The sequence below is a fragment of the Orbicella faveolata genome, unplaced genomic scaffold (assembly GCF_042242905.1).
Source record: "Orbicella faveolata isolate gen_17 unplaced genomic scaffold, um_ofav_v1 contig_47, whole genome shotgun sequence".
Classification (NCBI taxonomy): Eukaryota; Metazoa; Cnidaria; class Anthozoa; order Scleractinia; family Merulinidae; genus Orbicella; species Orbicella faveolata.
Window position 1 is genome coordinate 7,392,501 of NW_028301577.1, and position 13,757 is coordinate 7,406,257.

Here is a 13,757-nt window from a genome sequence, read left to right on the forward strand (position 1 = left end):
ACTTACGCCAAAGCATTATAATTTTGCCCGTTTTCGTTTTGCCCACCTTTATATAAGATTCTGGTACGAGAGAAATCATTGTTTTTCTGCGCCGTTTTTGCTGTTTTGTTGCTGTTGTTTTAAACTTCAATTCCTTGCAGTTACGTCCCCAAAGCTTGTCATTGCAGTACCAATTTCATATCTTTCGCATCGCAGTCTCATAATTAGAAGCTTCACTTTGTTTATACTATCGGCGAGTTAAGCTGGATAAACAATCCTTGATCTCCACATTAAATTTGACACCAGTTCGTTTACCACTTTTATATCAGTGTACCCCTTTCGACTAAGAGCTGGAAGCTAGCTGGACGATTTTAGTGCAAACTTACTCTTTTTCTCCACTGTTGGCCTAAACGGTTGCATGCTGACATGTACAAAGACCGTGGGTTCTCAAAATAAATCACTTCTCGTTCAATGCTTAAATCAGAACTTCAGTCAGTGAATATCTTCAATATACTTTATCATGAAGATTAACTGAAACGACCCAAACCATATAACACTTGGTTGGAATGTTTCAGTTGTGTGTTCAACCAGTTGCTGAGATAGCTCAGTTGGGAGAGCGTCAGACTGAAACTCTGAAGGTCCCTGGTTCAAATCCGGAGAAATCGCATGAGTTCTGAATAATCCCGAGTCTTGGCAATTTTTATTTTTCAAAATGTAGAACCAGTTCGAGTATGTAAAGATTGCTTATAAACTCTTAACGTAATGGTATAAAGTATCGAAGTTTTGGTACTATTCTCTCCCATTACAAAGGTAATTTTGTGAATTTTTTTGGGTCGGTTAGCTGCTTTCGTAAGGTCTCGCATGAATTGTTTGATACCATTTGAGAGGACAAAGGAACAAACAACAGAAACAATGCCCCTAGCCGCGCTCCAAAACAATAACAGCTGCTAACAATGAGAAGAATTACAAGCTTACCACAGTTACTACACTTCTGAATTATTTTAACTTTGTGATAGTATTTGCAAGTTTTTACAATCTCAAATTTGCTTTGGTCCTTACCAAGGTACATAGTATAAGTATTCTTGAGGCATCCTCCTCACTTGTTATAGTTACAGTGGTGATTCAAAAGGCATTCATCGTTGCCGAGATTTTGAGTTGCCGCTCAAAATCTTCAATACAAAGACAATTTTGTTGTTAATTTTTTTTTAAACCTTCTGATTGTAATTGCTAATTTTTGCTATTTTTCATTTTCCCTTCGTTCTTACCTAGGTACATAGCCTTTCAAATTCAGAATAAATTTAAAGTGAATTCAAAAGAAATTTTTCTTGTGCCGAGATAGCTCAGTTGGGAGAGCGTCAGACTGAAGATCTGAAGGTCCCTGGTTCAAATCCGGAGAACTCGCATGAGTTCTGAATAATCCCGGTTCTCGGCAAGTTTTTCATAGAATGATTTTGCTCGTTTGCTTTTTCTGCCATTTATATTCAATAAAATATTTTACGAAGAAACCTTCAAATCAGTACATTATTTTTTTTTACTGAAGTGATATTTTAAATTTAATATTTCTCGCTAGAGAGTAAATTTTCCCAATTCTCTTTACAGTTGTGCTGTTAATGAACATAGTTTTTGAAATTGTTAGGAAAAATTGTCTAAGTCAAGTTCTAGAACAATCTAGAACCAGAAGTCTTTCAGCCGTGACCAATTTGTCTAAGAACATTCCAGAATATTCTGACCTTTATGTAATTACTCAGATTAGAAACTATGTCAAACTACTTAATTTAGCTCCTAATAGAAGTTTCTAGAACTTTAAACCTCATGTATATTAGAGCGAGAGGTTCTTCTGTAAGAGAGATTGATTCAAATTTGAAGAAGCTTAGTGCTGTAAATTCGTGAAGTTGCTGTTACCGGCGATCCTGAGTTCTGTCTGGAAATAACCCTCACTGCTCTACAACGATACTCGTAACAGAAATGTTAGTGAGTACTGAGAGAAGCCAGCCATTCAGCTCAGTCTCACGAGGACTGCGTTGACACAGAGTGTTGAGGAATCGATTTCAATACATTGAAATAATTATAACATATTAGAATTACAAATTCCTGGACATACCTGTGCCTATACAGGGCAGCGTTCTCACTACGCCGGAGGAATTTTAAAACGCTCTTCAAACCAGAGGCATTTGAAAACGCCGGCTTTTTATTTTCGTGTGGACGGAAAACACTTTGAAAACGGAGCTTTTCCAAAACCATGACACATCACAATAGTCGTAAGATTTCCCTGACAGAGTTTTCCACAAAACAAATCCAAAATGACTGGTGATTGTTACGTTTTTAGATTCCTCCGGCGTACTGTGAACGGAGTCTAATACTGATTGCTTGAATGGACTAAACTCGACCAATCTGCATGAAGTGTCATAGCATGAGTTTCAGCTGTTTCCTCGAATTGGTCGCTGATCATGAGTGCACGACTCGAGAAGACGACTGAAATTTTGGTTAGGAGTGCCAAGGACTGTTAATCAGCGGTTTACTTAGCTGAATGTAAACTAATGAATTCTGAAAAGCATCCTTGATGAAAAGCTGTAAGCAAATACAGTTTTACAGCTTAACATTGTTCCTTGTTCAACAGTGCCTTGTCGAGAAAACGTCTGTCGCCTTTACGTTTGCAATCCCCGTTTTAAGGTAACAAGGTTTGGCAAAGAAACTTTGTAAATGGAAACCTTAAGCGTCAGCTATTAAAGTGTTTTATTATTATTATTATTATTATTATTATTATTATTATTATTATTATCATTATTATTATTAAAGATTCGCACAGCTATTGATGATATTGAAGCTGGTTTCGTCATTGGCTCCGGGCAACAACAAGTTGCCTAGGGAAGCCAAGAAACACCCCTTGTTTGCTTTTTCTCTTCTTTCTACATCTCCAGCACCTTTCTAAGAATTCTTGCCGACCCCAACAATGCACATCTCTGGATCAGTCCAACAGGAACGCCCACCTCAATGGCTCTCAGATTGTCATTCAATCTCAGTGGTATTGATCCCAATGCTCCCACTACCATTGGAATAACCTTTGTCCTCACACCCCACATTTTTCGAACTTCTCTTGCTAGATCTTGATACTTTTCAACTTTTTCATCTTCCTTCTCTCTCACCCCATTATCCTCTGGAATTGCCACATCTATAATCTGACAGCTCTTGTCTCTCTTGTCAATGCTCACCAAATCCGGTCTACTAGCCCCTATTTCATGGTCTGTTCGCACACTGAAGTCTCATAGAAGTTTGTAATCCTCATTTTCAAGCACACTGTCTGGAACATCGTCATACCATCTATCCTTTCGTTCAAACCCACATTTTCCTGACAGGTCCCAATGGATTGCTCTAGCCACGTTATCATGTCTCCTTTTGTATTCTTTTTGTGCCAGTTTCGAGCACGAACTTACAATATGGCTAATGGTCTCGCTACTCTGCTTACAGATTCTACATTTCGGGTCATTCTGTGACTTGTCAACCATCGTTTTAATATCGTTTTAATTTTAATTATTATTATTATTATTATTATTATTATTATTATTATTAAACTGAAAAGCAGGTTCTATTTAAAACAACGGTTTTTATTGCATTGTAAGCCTTTAATATTTGTTTAACTGTTCTGTCGTTGCAGCTACTGATTCGTTTGTTTAAAGCTATGGTAGTTCGCTATCTAGAGTTTATGGCAATTAAACCTATAATCCAGAGCAAACTAGAAATATAGAAAGCCATCTTGACGGGTAGCCAACACGAGTCAAAAATTAGTCTTTGTACAAGAATCCGATCGCAAATGATTTCTTAAAAATTGAACAATTTATGAATGTTAGTTAGGATAAGTTAGGATGAAGTTAGGATACAATTTAAAAGATTGCGTTGACCAAATTTGAGGGGTGTAGCTATGCTAGAAAGCGCGCAGTCGCGTTTTATATTTTCCAGACATTTGTCTCCAAATTTTTACACGACGTTACGAGTTCGCGGGAAAAAAGTACGGACAAATGTACCGAAAATTTAAAACGTGAGAGGATGCTTTCTAGCACAGCTAAATCTCTCAAATTTGGTTAAAGCAATCCTTTGCTTAGTACTCTCAACTTTGCTATTCATAAATTGTTCAGAATTCAGTTTTAAAGAAAATTATTTGCCATCGGATTTAAATGTGTGAAGTCATGTGTCTAGAGGAGCCAGATTGAAACTCAGTCACACGAAATTATTACTCCGCGAAGTTTTCGTTCACTACCTTTTGTAAATTGTAGCTACACAGTAGTTTAGCAAAAGATGGAAGAATAGAGTTCAGTACGGTTAGAATACAATAAGTACCTTTTGACAAAACGGGAGGGCAATGAGCTTCCTCTTTCTCTCAGCGCTTCATGGACTTTCAACTTTCTTTCGATTGTTATCTGCGTTTTATTAAGACGCTGGTCTTGCAAATCTGTCTTGAACATTCTTAGACTCCTGAGTATCGGCTGCGTTCCTTGTGAAGTTTCTATTTCGCCTGTTTCCGTCCATATAAAGGACTTTTTGCCAGAGTTTTTCCCGTAGATGTTTACTTGCCATATCATGCATTCAAACAAGTTGTTTATCACTATTGTTTAAGATTTTCGCGCATTAAATTTAGGCACAAACAGCCCGTTTTCATCTTCATAAATCTGACTCCAGTTCTTTCACCACTTATATATCTCACTTCTTCAGTGTACTCCTTTTGGCTAAGACCTGGAAGTTAGCTACACGGTTTTAGTGCGAACTTACTCTTTTTCTCTTTTTTTTCCCACTGTTAGCCTAAACGGTTGCATCCTGACATGTACAAACACTGTGGGTTCCCAAAATAAACCTCTCCTCTTGTTCATGCAATGCTTTAATCAGAACTTCAGTAATATCTTCAATACTTTATCATGAAGAACAACTAATATGACCAAAACCCAAACCAGTTTATTTCTCCATCCTCTATTTGGGTTTAGCTACAAATCTGTCAACGGTCAATTTTCAGAGTTTTGCTGTTTATATTGCCTTTGCATTCGCCATATGTCATGTTGTCATCACTTGTCTTTTCTACAGATAATTCACCAGCCGAAATAGCTCAGTTGGCAGAGCGTCAGACTGAAGATCTGAAGGTCCCTGGTTCAAATCCGGAGAATTTGCATGAGTTCTGTACAATCCCGGGTCTCGGCAATTTTTTTTTTCAAGATGTAAAATCAGTTCAAATATGTAAAGATTCCTTATAAACTCTTTACGTAATGGTATAAAGTATCGAAGTTTTGGTACTATTCTCTCCCATTAAAAAGATAATTTTGTGAAATTTGTTGGGTCGGTTAGCTGCTCTCGTAAGGTCTCACATGAATTGCTTGATACCCTTTGAGAGGACAAAGGAACAAACAACAGAAACAATGCCCCTAGCCGCGCCCCAAAACAATAACAGCTGCTAACAATGAGAAGAATTACAAACTTACGACAATTGTTACATTTCTGAATTTTTTGTCCCTTAGTGATAGTATTTGCAAGTTTTTACAATCTCAAATTTGCTTTGGTCCTTACCAAGGTATATAGTATAAGTATTCTTAAGGCATCCTTCTCACTTGTTACAGTTACAGTGGTGATTCAGAAGGCATTCATCGTTGCCGAGATAGCTCAGTTGGGAGAGCGTCAGGCTGAAGATCTGAAGGTCCATGCTTTAAATACGGAGAACTCGCATGAGTTCTGAATAATCCCGGGTCTAGGCGATTTTTTTCTTTTCAAAATGTAGAACCAGTTCAAATATGTAAAGATTGCTTATAAACTCTTAACGTAATGGTATAAAGTATCGAAGTTTTGGGACTATTCTCTCCCATTACAAAGGTAATTTTGTGAAATTTTTTGGGTCGAGTAGCAGCTCTCGTAATGTCTCACATGAATGGCTTGATACCTTTTGAGAGGACAAAGGAACAAACAACAGAAACAATGCCCCTAGCCGCGCCCCAAAGCAATAACAGCTGCTAACAATGAGAAGAATTACAAGCTTACGACAGTTGCTACACTTCTGAATTTTTTGTCACTTTGTGATAGTATTTGCAAGTTTTTACAATTTCAAACTTGCTTTGGTCCTTACCAAGGTATATAGTATAAGTATTCTTGAGGCATCCTTCTAACTTGTTATAGTATGCAGTGGTGATTCAAAAGGCATTCATCGTTGCCGAGATAGCTCAGTTGGGAGAGCGTCAGACTGAAGATCTGAAGGTCCCTGGTTCAAATCCGGAGAACTCGCATGAGTTCTGAATAATCCCGGTTCTCGGCAAACACTTTTTTTTCGATTTTTATTTTAATACCTGTTCGGATACGGGCAGTTTTGTCATTGTACTCATTGAAATATTTTGATTTACATTGTACTATAATACATTCACAACCATGTGCTTCTGTCTCTTTTTATAGTGTTAGTTTACGTGGATATCATTATTTCTTGGATTGTATGATCTATATTGCTGTAATCAAGCTGTTCTGACAGCCGAGATAGCTCACTGGGAGAGCGTCCCTGGTTCAGATCCGGAGAGTTCGCATCGAGGTTTAAAGGGTCTGACTCTGTGCAATTTTCGTCAATCTTAAAAACCAACGGAGTAAAAACGCAGAGATTTATTCTAAATTTTAAGTTAAAGTATCGCAGTGTTTGGTAACCATTTTCGTCCAAAATCTTTAATACAAAGACAATTTTGTTGTTAATTTTTTCAACTTTGTGATCGTAATTTCTAATTTTTGGTATTTTTCCCGTTGTTCTTTCCAAGGCACATAGCCTTGCAAATTCATGATATATTCTTGTCACTTGTTATGGTTAAAGTGAATTCGAAAGGAACTCATCAAGTGCCAAGATAGCTCAGTTGGGAGAGCGTCAGACTGAAGATCTGAAGGTCTATGGTTCAAATCCGGAGAACCGTTACCAAGCTAGCTTTATAGTATAAGTATTCTTGATGCCACGATTCTTCGCACTTGTTATAGTTACAGTGATGATTCAATTGATATTCATCGTTGCCGAGATAGCTCAGTTGGGAGAGCGTCAGACTGAAGATCTGAAGGTCCCTGGTTCAAATCCGGAGAACTCGCATGAGTTCTGAATAATCCCGGGTCTCGGCATGTTTACAGAATGTTTTTGCTCGTTTGATTTTTCTGCCACTTATTTTCAATGAAACATTTTAGGAAGAAACCTTGAAATCAGTACATTATTTTTTTTTACTGAAGCGATATTTTAAATTTAATATTTGTTAGTAGAGAGTAAATTTTTCCAATTCTCTTTACAGTTGTGCTGTTAATGAACATAGTTTTTTAAGAGTCCCTGTCCATAAAAATGGAAAATAACTCGGCAAGGGTCAAAAACTCGATTTCGCTCATATTTTCATGGTAGATAGGCTAGGGCATGAAAAAAACTACTGGATAGTTTTTTTGCCAAAATATCCTTTTATTTCAAAGAAATATGCAAATTACCAAATTCCGTTAAAATCGTCATTTAACGCACCATTTTATTACAGAAGTTTGAGAGCCTCGCATGCAAAACCGCATCATTCTTCCGTCTTTAAAACACTCAAATATTTTTGTGCAATGTTTAAATGTGTACTGGGTTGATTTTAGGGAATGTTGCGTTGTCTTTTTGGGTGCAAAATAATTAAATTTCGAAGACATGTATTTTATTCCCTTAAAAGTACTTCGTGAATATAATTAATTTTCACTATGTGCGAAACCTTGAAATGGATCAAGCTTCTGGTGGTTGAATCGCAGAAGGACGGTCTACAGATTCCTGTAAAAATTTCTTTGGGCAAATGATTGTGAGCGACGCGAGAGCTTTTCAAAGTACGTCAAAAATGCAAATATTTGACCATCCGTCGTCAAATTTCAATTTACGGGTTAGACGTATATTTTAGCATGCGCCGCATGATTTGACATATGTTAAATTGAAATAGACACAGAGCTGATAATTTCGAAATGTTCTAACCTCATTTGCTGTAAAAGGCAGGTGCAAAACGGATTTGACGTGTTTCTCTCACCATTCGTCGTACATAAACCAGAAGTTTGCTTTTGTTTACATAACGTCCGATGTACATCGCCAACTGTGAACTTATTTAACGGTCGAATACCATGAATCTGTGACCCTCTTTCGACACATATGATCACCACTGCATCTAAGTCTAAAACGGCTGAGTCATTTGTAGATAGTTGCTTGCTTTGCACTACACCAAAATATTACGTTTGATCATCATGGTTTGATGGCTTGAATCCTTGTTTGCAGCGGTTCCTTGTTCGTCACGCAATGCTGTCATCCCCTTTTAGGGGGTAGCGGTAGTACAATTTCTATCCTAATACGTAAGGCTCCGTAAGGCTTGGAATCACTGGGAGCACACAATCGTGTTGAGTAGGAAGAGATTGAATTAAGAAATGAAAAGAATGAATAGTTTACCATTGCCCCTGTTGTTATATTTTACTCGACCACCACTACCTACATGCCCTGCGTAATACTGTAACGCTAAACTCATACCCAGGTCTTTTCGCGCTATGCAATTATTTTTGGTTTACATGTAATACAGTGGGCTACCCTTGGGGAAATGGGTGGTGACCGCTTAATGGGGGTAACCGCTTAAATAGAGGTTGGTGTACCTTGAATATTTAATTTGTCACTGTCGGGCTATAAATTACTTGGTGAACATTCAAGACAATCATGATAGACGTGTGTCTGAATTATCACTCGTCATGCACCTTCAATTTCAGACTCTTATCTGCCATCGCCCTTTCCAAAACAAAGTTCTTAAATTTTGGGTGGCCGCTTAATAGGGGTAAAGACAATAATGAAACCCTTATCGGAATGACCAAATGGTGGCCGCGGAGGTAACCGGTCAATAGGTGTTTTATTTATAATATTTTACTGACGATAATTTTGGACTGTATTGACAACAACATACCAATGCCTCGCCACTAAGCAAACAAAATACGCCAAATAAAATGGCATGGCCAGGGCTATTTACTCACGTAATTACTAATTAAATTTAGTCTGTTTTTCTCACGAATTAGACACGTTGTGATTTCCTATTTTTATTTCAGCTAGTTCTTGCTTCATTGATCTATAATTTGCTTATGGCGATTTTCTTAAAATTCTAGTCAGTACAGGCACGCGATTATATAAATATACACATATTATTATATATATGAACAAACAGATGAACAATGATTAAATTGTTTCAGTTATCCCGAGAGTACTCTATACAAAGTAGATCAAAATGTGCAGCATATGCCGTGACAGCATTTCGTGACGAACAAATAACGGCTGTAAGATTGTGCTGCGCCGACACGCTTATCAGCAATGGTCAGCAATCGATCAAACGCAATATTTTGGCGAAGCGTAAAGCAAGCAACTATCTACAAATGACTCAGCCGTTTTAGGCTTAGATGCAGTGATGTTCATAAGCGCAGAAAGATGGTCACAGATTCATAGTATTCGACCAATAATAGGTTGACAGTAGGCGATGTACATCGGACGTTAACCTTGTGTAAACAAAAGCGAACTTCTGCTTTATGTGCGACGAATGGTGACTAGAAACACGTCAAATCGGCTTTGGACCTGCCTTTTACAACAAATAAGGTTAGAACATTCCGAAATAATCAGCTCTGTGTCTATTTCAACTTATTATAGGTCAAGTCGTGTGGCACATGCTAAAATATACGTCTAACCCGTAAATTGAAATTTGACGACGGATGGTCAAATATTTGCATCTTTGACGTACTTTGAAAAGCTCTCGCGTCGCTCACAATCATTTGCCCAAAGAAATTTTTACAGGAATCTGTAGACCATCCTTCTGCAATTCAACCACCAGAAGCTTGATCCATTTTAAGGTTTAGCACATAGTGAAAATTAGTTATATTCAAGAAGTACTTTTAAGTGAATGAAATACATGTCTTCGAAATTTAATTATTTTGCACCCAAAACGACAACGCAACATTCCCTAAAATCAACCCAGTACACATTTAAACATTGCACAAAAATATTTGAATGTTTTAAAGACGAAAGAATTATGTGGTTTTGCATGCGAGGCTCTCAAACTTGCTTAATAAAATGGTGCGTCAAATGACGATTTTAATGGAATTTGGTAATTTGCATATTTCTTTGAAATAAAAGGATATTTTACCAAAAAAACTATCCAGTAGTTTTTGTCATGCCCTAGCCTGTCTACCATAAGAATATTAGCGAAATCGAATTTTCGACCCTTGCCGCGAAATTAAGAATTTGTCTGATTTTTACAGGCAGGCACTCTTAAATGTTAATGCGTACTGAGAGAAGCCGGCCTTTCAGCTCAGTCTAACAAGGACTGCGTTGACACAGAGTGTCCAGGAATCGATTTGAATACATTGAAATAATTATAACATACTAGAAGTACACATTTCTGGACATACCTGTGCCTATACATTCCTTCAAAGCAGTTTTGCGAACGAAACACCGCAGAGTTCCGTGGTTCATTCACGCCCCAGGCCCCACTCGAATTCATCTCCAACTGAACTCCTTGTAAGACTCACTGATAAACTATCAACATAGCTCCGCCTTCAAAGTAAAGAAAACGTAACATAAACCACTCCGAAGGTCTAGCCCTTTTTATGTGCAAGACGTTTATGTAAACTTCTGTCTCACTGTAAGGCAGCGCCCACGCTACGCCGGAGGAATTTGAAAAAGCAGCATTTTTTCTGTGGTTAGGCCACCGTCCACACTTATCCTTTTGAAAACGTTCTTCAAACCAGAAGCGTTTGAAAACGTTGTATTTTAATTTTCGTGTCCGCGGATAACATTTTGAAAACAGGACTATTCGAAAACCATTGCATCACAATAGTCGTGTGATTTCACTGATCGAGCCAGTTTTCCACAAAACAAATCCAAAATGATCGGTGATTGTTACGTTTTTAAATTCCTCCGGCGTAGTGTGGACGGAGTTTAAGACTAATTGCTTGAATGGACTAAACTCGTCCAATCTGCATGAGGTGTCATAGCATGAGTTTCACTGAGCTGTTTCCTCGAATTGCAATTGGTCCCTGATCATGAGTGCACGACTCGAGAAGATGACTGAAATTTTGGTTAGAAGTGCCAAGGACTGTTAATTTGCGGTTACTTAGCTGAATGTATAGTAATGTATTTTTAACAGCATCCTTGATGAAAAGCTGTAAGCAAATACAATTTTACAGCTTAACATTTTTCTTTGTTCAACGGCGCGTTGTCGAGAAAACGTATGTCGCGTTTTACGTTTGCAATCCCAGTTTCAAGGCAACAAGGCTTGACAAAGAAACTTTGTAAATGGAAACCTTTAACTGAAAAGCAGGTCACATTCATAACAATTACTTTTATTGCATTGTAAGTCTTTAATATTTCAGTTTAACTGTTCTGTTGTTGCAGTTACTGATTCGTTTGTTTAAGCTATGGTAGTTTGCTAACTTGTGTTTATTGCAATTAAACCTATAATCCAGAGCAAACTTGAAATATAGAAAGCCATCTTGACGGGTAGCCAACACGCGTCAACAATTAGTCTTTCTATGGGAATCCGATGAATTCTGAACAATCTATGAATGGCAAAGTTAAGATACAATTTATAGGATTGCGTTAACCAAATTTGAGGGGTGTAGCTATGCTAGAAAGCGCGCAGTCGCGTTTTATATTTTCCAGATATTCGTCTCTAAATTTTTTACACGACTTTATTAGTTCGCGGGAAAAAATATGGACAAATGTACCGAAAATTAAAAACGCGAGAGGATGCTTTCTAGCACAACTAAATCTCTCAAATTTGGTTAAAGCAATCCTTTGCTTAGTACTCTCAACTTTGCTATTCATAAATTGTTCAGAATTCAGTTTTAAAGAAAATTATTTGCCATCGGATTTATATATGTGTGAAGTCATGTGTCTAGAGGAGCCAGATTGAAACTCAGTCACACGAAATTATTACTCCGCGAAGTTTTCGTTCACTACCTTTTGTAAATTGTAGCTACACAGTAGTTTAGCAAAAGATGGAAGAATAGAGTTCACTACAGTTAGAATACAATAAGTACCTTTTGACAAAACAGGAGGGCAATGAGCTTCCTCTTTCTCTCAGCGCTTCATGGACTTTCAACTTTCTTTCGATTGTTATCTGCGTTTTATTAAGACGCTGGTCTTGCAAATCTGTCTTGAACATTCTTAGACTCCTGAGTATCGGCTGCGTTCCTTGCGAAGTTTTTATTTCGCCTGTTTCCGTCCATATAAAGGACTTTTTGCCAGAGTTTTTCCCCTAGATGTTTACTTGCCATATCATGCATTCAAACAAGTTGTTTATCATTATTGTTTAAGATTTTCGCGCCTTAAATTTGGACACAAACAGCCTGTTTTCATCTTCATGTACGCGCCCTGCTTTTTCTTTCACTTGATTTCTTTTTGTTTCAATTTACGACGGAAACTGAATCGGCTTGGAATAAAGAGGTATAGAAGCGTATGCAGCACCTATGGTGAACAAATATTGGAACAAACCCAGTAGACCCAGTACGGATTGTGATCATTCTTCGTATTCGAGTGGAAACGAGCCAAAAGACAAATCATGACTTTTGCTACGAAACAGCAAGTCAAGTTTCGCGCCAAAATAGCCGCGGCTGCTACACTACGTTGTAGAGTGAAATATTTCTATTTTGAAAATTTTTTGAGAGGACTGAGGAAGTAGAGCCTTATTTTAATACCTGTTCGGATACGGGCGGTTTTGTCATTGTACTCATTGAAATATTTTGATTTCCATTGTACTATAATACATTTACAACCGTGTGCTTCTGTCTTTTTTTATAGTGTTAGTTTGCGTGGATATCATTATTTCTGGGAGAGTATGATCTATATTGCTGTTCATGATCAAGCCGTTCTGACAGCCGAAGTAGCTTAAAGGGTCTGACTCTGTGCAATTGTCGTCAATCTTTAAAACCAACGGAGTAAAAACGCAGAGATTTATTCTTAATTTTAAGTTAAAGTATCGCAGTGTGTGGTAACCATTTTCGTCCAAAATCTTTAATACAAAGACAATTTTGTTGTTAATTTTTTTTTAACTTTGTGATTGTAATTGCTTATTTTTGCTATTTTTCCCGTTGTTCTTGCCAAGGTACATAGCCTTGCAAATTCATGATATATTCTTGTCACTTGTTATGGTTAAAGTGAATTCAAAAGGAACTCATCAAGTGCCAAGATAGCTCAGTTGGGAGAGCGTCAGACTGAAGATCTGAAGGTCCCTGGTTAAAATTCGGAGAACTCGCACGAGTTCTGAATAATCCCGGGTCTCAGCAAGAACTTTTGTTTTTGGTTTTTATCTTACTGAAAAGTACGTTGTTCGGATACGGACAGTTTTGTCAATGTACTTATTAAAACATTTTTATTTACATTTAATTTGCTATAATACATCATTTACAACCATGTTAGACTCTGTCTTTTTTAGTGTTAGTTTGGATATTATCATTTTCTTGGATAGTATGATCCATATTGCTGTTAATTATCAAGCCGTTCTCACAGCCGAGATAGCTCTGTTGGGAGAGCGTCCCTGGTTCAGATCCGGAGAGTTCGCATGAGTTTTGAAAGAGTCTCTGCAATTTTAGTCAAAATTTAAAACCAACCGAGTAAAAACGCAAAGATTTATTCTAAATCTATAAGTAAAGTATCGCAGTATTTAGTAACCATTTTCGCCGAAAATCTTTAATACAAAGACAATTTTGTTGTTAATTTATTTTAAACTTTGTGATTGTTATTGCTTATTTTTGCTCTTTTTTCCTACGTTCTTACCAAG

At 37.3% G+C, this 13,757-nt stretch overlaps 2 non-coding genes across 2 annotated transcripts; both read left to right on the plus strand.

The window, feature by feature from the left end:
• The first annotated feature begins 5,057 nt into the window (after nucleotides 1-5,057).
• On the plus strand, nucleotides 5,058-5,131 carry Trnaf-gaa (transfer RNA phenylalanine (anticodon GAA)). The gene has a single exon. It is a non-coding gene; the product is annotated as a tRNA-Phe (tRNA).
• Nucleotides 5,132-13,160: 8,029 nt separating this feature from the next.
• Trnaf-gaa (transfer RNA phenylalanine (anticodon GAA)) lies at nucleotides 13,161-13,263 on the plus strand. The gene has a single exon. It is a non-coding gene; the product is annotated as a tRNA-Phe (tRNA).
• Nucleotides 13,264-13,757: the final 494 nt, after the last annotated feature.